This window comes from Triticum urartu, chromosome 1, assembly GCF_003073215.2.
Source record: "Triticum urartu cultivar G1812 chromosome 1, Tu2.1, whole genome shotgun sequence".
In the NCBI taxonomy this organism is placed as follows: domain Eukaryota; kingdom Viridiplantae; phylum Streptophyta; class Magnoliopsida; order Poales; family Poaceae; genus Triticum; species Triticum urartu.
Genome location: NC_053022.1, coordinates 259382026 through 259389117, shown reverse-complemented (window position 1 = coordinate 259389117; position 7092 = coordinate 259382026). Strand labels below are relative to the sequence as shown.

Here is a 7092-nt window from a genome sequence, read left to right as displayed (position 1 = left end):
GAAAAACCAAACACTAGTTCCGGCGGTGACCGCCTCTGGTGTCGCCTATCACGGACGGGCGGGGGCATGGCGGACGTGGCGAGAGCGAGGATAAGTGGCTAGCGACGTCGGGCCGGTGGGGGCTTATGAGGATAGGGCGATTTGGGTGATGGTGCCACCGGAGAAGTCCGGGAAACAGTAATTATAGGCGGAAGGTAGGCGAACTAGCGTGTCGCGGGAAACGCGACGGTCATCGCGGTCATTGAAATTCAATGCATAAGTAGGCATGGCTTAGCGCGCCAGCTTGCCGTGGAAAACTAGAAAAAAATGAAATTATGACTGTGCCGTCTCATCCCGTCAGTGGTGCGTCCCGTCCGTGCTGGGTCGCACGCCGGCATGACGGTCAAACGAGTGCACTCGAATCATCCAGATGAGGCACTTCCTCCTTGTCAAAATGATTCCACCACTCATCATCTATCTTGGTTGGTTAGATTTTTGAATTAAGCCCTGCAAATCGGAAATGAGGTAGTACATGTGTGATCCACTATTTATTCGTGTAGGATCGAGTAGGTCGTTTTTTGAATTGAGCCCTACAAACCGGAAATGAGGTAGTACGTGCGTGATCCGCTATTTATTCGTGTAGGATCGAGTAGGTCGGATAGTGTACGTGTAGGATCGAGTAGGTCGGATGGTGTACGTGTACGATCGCATTAGCTGATGAACGTTCGCCGGGAGATAAGGCATTTGCGAACGTTTTTCCTGGCAGTTTCTTCAGATTCACATGGCATTTTCTTCAGACTAGTTTGTCAGTTTCTTCAGAGGTAGGCATTTTTATTTAAAAAACTATCACTTCGGATCTTGCGTCGGAACTAAAACTGCCAAGAGCGCATTAGTAAGCTAGCTAGTGATCGATCAGTAATTTGTAAACACTGAGCAAACAGAAATAAGAAACTGTTAGTAACTTGTAAACACTGAGAACATAGAAATAAGGATCATACTATGCACAGTAGTAAGAGCCGATCCATTCAAAATGTTCACATGAGACTCACAGACCTAGCATTGTAATATGTTCACATTAGTAGCCCAAATTCAAAACCAACTAGTACGATTCCCATACATAAGATCAACATGTTAATGCATCTCAATGATTCACAGATCATATATAAATATGTAGCTCCAAAAGCAAAGATCTAGAAAAAAATTTTGTTCTTCCTACTAACATGGATGCTTCTTTTGGCCAACATTCAGTACAGACTGAAAGACAAATTTGTTTGTGAAGTCTACAATTCCTCTTGCAAATGTAAATGGTTTCACTAATAGCTGGAACCATGAGAATGAACCACACATGATGGAGGAACATCTACTGTAATATGATTTGGTTTTCTTTCGATCACACGACGAGACTATTTTCAAAATACGAATTTTAACTTAGGCAAAATGATGCCCATTTAAACAAATAATGAGGCTGGGCAACTCGGCCATCCAGAGCTCCCCCGATTTCATTGCTCGTTCGCCGTTCGATGCAGGTCAACTCGGTCATCGGCGTGCTGCCTCGCGTCGGATCTTCACTGGCTGCTTCACGTCCCGTTTTGACCGGCTGGTGAAAACGCAGGGCTGAATGACCTGTGGGCGGCTCATGGTGAGTGCCTATAGGCTGGGTCAAATGCTTCTGGGTGTTCGCGCGCCTCTCCTCCCGCGCCACGTGCACGCCTCGCGCGCGTCGCTCTTCTCTGCGTTCGCTGCTAGCTCGTGTGGTTGGTTGAGTGTTGCAGGTGGGCCTGCATTCTCTCTGGTCCCACCCGTCGGTATCCTGCTGTGGATTGTTTTGTGTGCGCGAAGACGTCAGGCATTGGTACAGAGAGAGACGATGGACTGACAGGACGCACGTCCCACGCACAGCGGGCGCGGAGCAGTTGGCCAAACCTGGCGCCCACGATGCGTACCCACCCCTCCGTGCGCATACACATCTGCCCCGCGCACTATGACGGGTAGGCTGCGTTGGCTTTTCGCCCCACATGTCGGTGTGCGGGGTTGATTTCTTTCTGGCTTCGGCGTCAGATACTGGAGAGAGAGAGAGAGGGGAGAGATAGCGTCGGCGTCTTCTCCCTTTCTTCCGGGCTTTCTGCCCGCTGAGAACGTGCGCGCAGAAAGGATGAAGTTCGAGCCGTGGAGTACTTCGAGCCGTGCGCCCCTTCCCCCGTCCTCCTCCACCTTGCCTGGGCTCCGCCTCCTCCGCCCGCATCCTCCTCTCTCTCTCTTCTGCGCCAACGGCCTCCTCCCTCGTTGCTGGACCCGCCCTGCTTCGCCTCCGCCAGCCTCTTCCTCCTTGCCGTCAACGGCAGCGGTGTGAACGGGAGCAGCGGCCGCGACTAGATGCGATGAGTTGACCGGGCTGGTTCCACGCTGAGGAACGGACCCCCTCGACACCATCCTCTGCGGCGCTACTCTGCTGCATGCGTTCGTCACAGTTAAGTTCTGGTTCCTTACCTGCTCCCCCTCCTCTTGAGCATTATGTTCCTCACAGTATTTAGCCTTGCTACCTTCGATATGTTCATGTGCAGGTTTGTGATCTCTTCTGCATTCCGCTTTCCAGGAGTTCTTGCCTTCAACCCTGAGGTGGAATGGCTCTTCCCATACTTGTCTGTAAGCTATTTGATGAAATGCTTGTGTCATACTTTTTCTTCAGTTTTTATTCCTGCTGCTGAGTTTTACTCCTTTGTTGGTTTGTCATTTCTGCCAGCGCGGAGGTGGGGCTCGAAGAAGTATGGCATGGGGCTCGAGGACGGGAGAGGATTGGTCCTGATGCGCTAGGTTTGTCATTTTTGTTAGCATCCGCTTCCTTCGTTGGTTGTCGCTTGTTTGTACATTGTTGTAGTTCAGAGACGCCACCCAATTTGCTAATATAATTGTTCAGTGCTCTCTCACAGTGATTCTTACAAAATTATCATGCATACACTTACTTTAGCTTAAGGGTTCATTTATCATGCACCCTGTTTAAGTAGAATATAACCACTGGGTTATTCAAATGTAGATTCTTTTGTAACTCAAGAGGTTACATTTTAATTGCATGCACTTACTTTAGCTTAAGGGTTCGTCTGTACGGGAGCACATCATTGGAGAGAAAGTTCATGATCAAAGGAAATAGGTTTCAGGTACATACTCTGTACTATTAGAAACATATGAGCAAGGTTGTCGCAATGACGTTCTATATCGCAATCTTTTCTAGAAACCGACTTCATAGTTTTCCCATGTGACGTGACTACATGTTCTACTTTCTTATTGTAAACATGCTAATATCTTTCTTCTTATATTATAACAAAATGCTCAGTTCTTTTCATTGAATACAGACCCAACTCTTTCTTTGGGTACATGTATGATTAGTAGTGCTTTCCGTCTGACATTTTTTTATGGCTGGGAGGTTTGACACAAATATCTAATATAATTCTGCTTTTCTTCTCTATGCCTCAAGCTTGCTCTCCTATGTTACAATGCAGGCTCGTGCGCCTGTTTTCCTTTTTTTTCCTTCGATGGGGCCGTTCAGGTGAGGTGAAGCAAGCGAGCACCTCCCCGTGTTTTATATGTAAGCAATCACCTCCCCGTGTTGCTTTGTCTGAATATTGTTCGTTTAAACCTTTCTTCTGTATTAGCACTACTGGATAACCATTATTGATCTACCAAAAAGGAAATCATAACCCTATAGGTCATGGAAAATAGATATAGTTAGCACATAATCCTGCAAGTTTCACCTAATATGCACATGTCGTTTCAGTTTTCCAAAATATATACCATTGAGAAACTAACTGGATGCAGTGCAGATTCCAGGATATTAACATTTGCAGCCATACGTTGGTTTCAATGGTGACAAATTTTTGTCAATCCCACAGAGATAATTTAATTTGAGACTAGCAAATACAGTTAAGTTTAAACTGTTTCCTTTGATGAAATTCTGATGTTTTTTCAAACAAAGTATGATGAACTTAAGATCCATAATATGAAGCTGTGCCTACTGCATCAGTACAGTTGATGCTTAGGGACTAATTCTTTATATTTCCTGATGTATTAGTTGAGATCGAGGACAGAGCGAGTCGTTGCAGAGGAGAGGGGATACGAGGGTGGGCGGAGGTCAGGCATTGCTAACAGATTTGCGGCGGAGTGGAAGAGGTGACGCCAGCCGGCCGGCGCCTCACCACCGGCTCCTGTTTGGCGGTGGCAAAGAGAAGGGCGCCGAGGATGTGTTGCTCTATGCATGGTTGTCGAAGTACATCATCGTTATGATGTGTATGGTTTCTCTAGCCCTACTGCTCCTGAGCCCAAATCCCATGGCCATGCCCCCACCTCTTCATCGTTGAATGAAGGGAGTCTGGTTGCTAAAAAGTGAGTTTTCTTAATCAGTATGTATGGCCCCTCTGCACATGCCGTTTCTTCGTATTTAAGAGCCCCTCAAGCTTTCTCAGTTTTCTGATAGATATGGAATTTTATAATTTGATAGTCCCAACAACGGTGGCTACTGATGGAGCTGTCTATTATTTATTGTCAATCTGTAATACTTTTGTCAGCTTCTAGCATGTCGTTGCTCTGCCAGAGTGCAATTTTCTCTACATGGCATACAGCAGTTACCGTTGGTTGATATGTTTGTTGAAGTTTTATTGCAAGTTAAATAGATGTGTAGTGTGGCATACTGATTATTATAATTTGATAATGTCAGGCGCCGATGGCTTTAGATATGTAAATAAAATACCTTTAAGTAAAACTAAGCATTTAATTATTATTCTGTTGTGTTATTGATTTCACCGGTTTTATGTCAGCCGATTAGTTTTGAAGGATTCCACATCAGCTAATTTAGATTATGTTACTAGAGTATTAGAAGAAGTTCCTGATATATGTATTTAGAGCATTTGCTGAGATTTGATGCAAAATATTGATGACCAGGCATTATACTGCGTATAAGCACAATTTTTTAGTTTTTCTTTTGTTGTTGCAGCAGCTTTTCTACAGCAATAGCCAAATAATGTGACATCACACCACTCCATTTTCATAGGCCATAACACATCTTTACATGTAAGTTTGTTCTCTAGATAGTTCTCTTTCCATGATTTTCATATCATATTTGTCGTGGGATCTGACTGCTTTACCATATTTTCCTGGTGTGGATGATGTTATAGAGTGAGCTACCATCACTTCTCATTACTGACTGTAATCAATATATATGTGTTTATGCCATAAAAGATGGATATTTGTCGAAGCCATTGTCGTATCATGTAATTACTTGCAGATCAACTATATAGTATATAGTTTTGTTCGGATTGTAAAGCGGGAACGATAAAACCCTACAACTCCTGTGTGATTGCCATTTGATTATTTACTTCCTCAAGTAGCATGGATATGGTGCTGCCAGGATATTAAGTATATTCATGAAGTTGTGCAAAGTTTAAAATTGCTTGTGCTATCTTGCATTTGTCAAATGCTCATATGTTGCTGCTAGTCGTGCTTATGCCTAGGATATTAAGTAAGCTTGTGCTATGCTGTGGCTAAATAAAAGCAATGTTCAGACTTATCTTTTGTTTGCTCTACTTAAGTGATGTCGAGAAAATCACTGATATTTCTGTTTTACTTGGCCTAAATTTTTGTTTTCAAATAGTTCTACCTCTCAATTTGATATTTCTATTTGCTTTTGCTTAGTAATATGATGTATTGTTTTCTAGCTCTAGGCCTACTTCTGTTCAAGGTTCAATTGATTGTGTTTCTTAAGGGTGTTTTTTTAGTGGCATCAACACGTCACACTAATTCCATTCTGCATTGTACTGTGAATTTTCCAAGCAACACCATTATGGCAATTTTTTTTGTTCCATTTTAAGTTTCACTTGGATGACTAGCCTGCCTGTTCTCACCTCATCATCATGGCCTTTCTTAAGGGTGTTCAGGCATTTTTGCCCTTCTGTAAATTAGTGGCATTAAATTAGTGGTCTTCTATTCGTGTTGCGAACCACAATATGGCATCTCGCCATTCCCCACGATCCATATGTTAACTGTGGATTTATTTAATGATAATACTATATCAATTGCCTTTTCTTCAGGATAAGCCGACACCTAACAAGGATCGGGAGAACAATAGAGATGCTAAGAGGCAACCTTTTGGGTTAAGGATATAAACAACAACAGGGCTTATGAGGCCGAAGAGAGCTCGAGTGGCGTCTTTTGGTTCTTGAAGCCCTGCACGTTCCTGGTGGAGTAGCAGCAAAATAATTTGGAGGCTTTAAAGCTACTGCACTTCATGTAGTTAGGATCAATTCTTTGTTTTGGTTTGAAATATATTGCCCAGCTCCTCCTATTTGATTGATTCATCTGATGATTTTGCCAGGCAAATAAACAAAAGGCATATGTATTGTTACGAGTGAAGCCATCCATACTCCCATATGTGGAATTCAAGAAATAGAGAAATGTCATTGTTCTTCTACTAATTGGTTGCTTGGCCAAATGTACTGTAAATGATTTATTATTGTTCAAGGTATAGAGAAATGTTACTATTGTTCTTCATTGTAGTGGATGATATCTATCCCAATTATTGAGATGATGGAAGTACTACTGAAGACTTTTGTCTTTGACTGAATGAAGCTGCCAAGGAAGAAGCGATAAATAGGTGTTGAGGAAGAAGGGATAAATAAGTCGCTTGATTCATGGCCGAACTGGCTGCCATATGACTGCTTTGAAATATACATGTGTCTAAGAGACACATGAATACTCTTTTTCAAACACAGAAACAAAGTTGATAGAAACACTACTCTTTTGAAATGTGTTTTTATACATATATTTCATAATAGACGTATCTACACCTAGGAGCCAAAACACCACTCTCCTCCTTAACTGGTTTTATACATGGCGTTTAGTATACATATCTTAGGCAAAGAAGATATGTACTTTTTTATATAGAAGGGTCTAAATTCTTACCGTGCGTAATTGCTCAAACAGGAGATTATTGAAAAATACATATATTTTCAACATGATGTGGTTTTGAATGAGACTCTACGCTACCAAAGTAAAATGTGCATATACAACTTATTGTAGACAACAAACCTAATTTTTTTTATTAAGGGGGTTAAATTTGTTACCGTATGT

At 42.7% G+C, this 7092-nt stretch overlaps 1 long non-coding RNA gene across 9 annotated transcripts; it reads left to right on the top strand.

The window, feature by feature from the left end:
* Positions 1–2001: 2001 nt before the first annotated feature.
* Positions 2002–6513, top strand: LOC125506391. Of its 9 annotated transcripts, none has more exons than XR_007282659.1 (8): positions 2002–2622; positions 2720–2790; positions 3062–3131; positions 3474–3559; positions 3795–3893; positions 4043–4353; positions 4961–5037; positions 6054–6513. It is a non-coding gene; the product is annotated as an uncharacterized LOC125506391 (long non-coding RNA). The 9 variants fall into 9 exon arrangements; XR_007282652.1 differs by lacking the exon at positions 3062–3131 and having other exon boundaries at positions 2005–2446; positions 2541–2622; XR_007282660.1 differs by lacking the exon at positions 3062–3131 and having other exon boundaries at positions 2009–2595.
* The last annotated feature ends 579 nt before the right edge of the window (positions 6514–7092 follow it).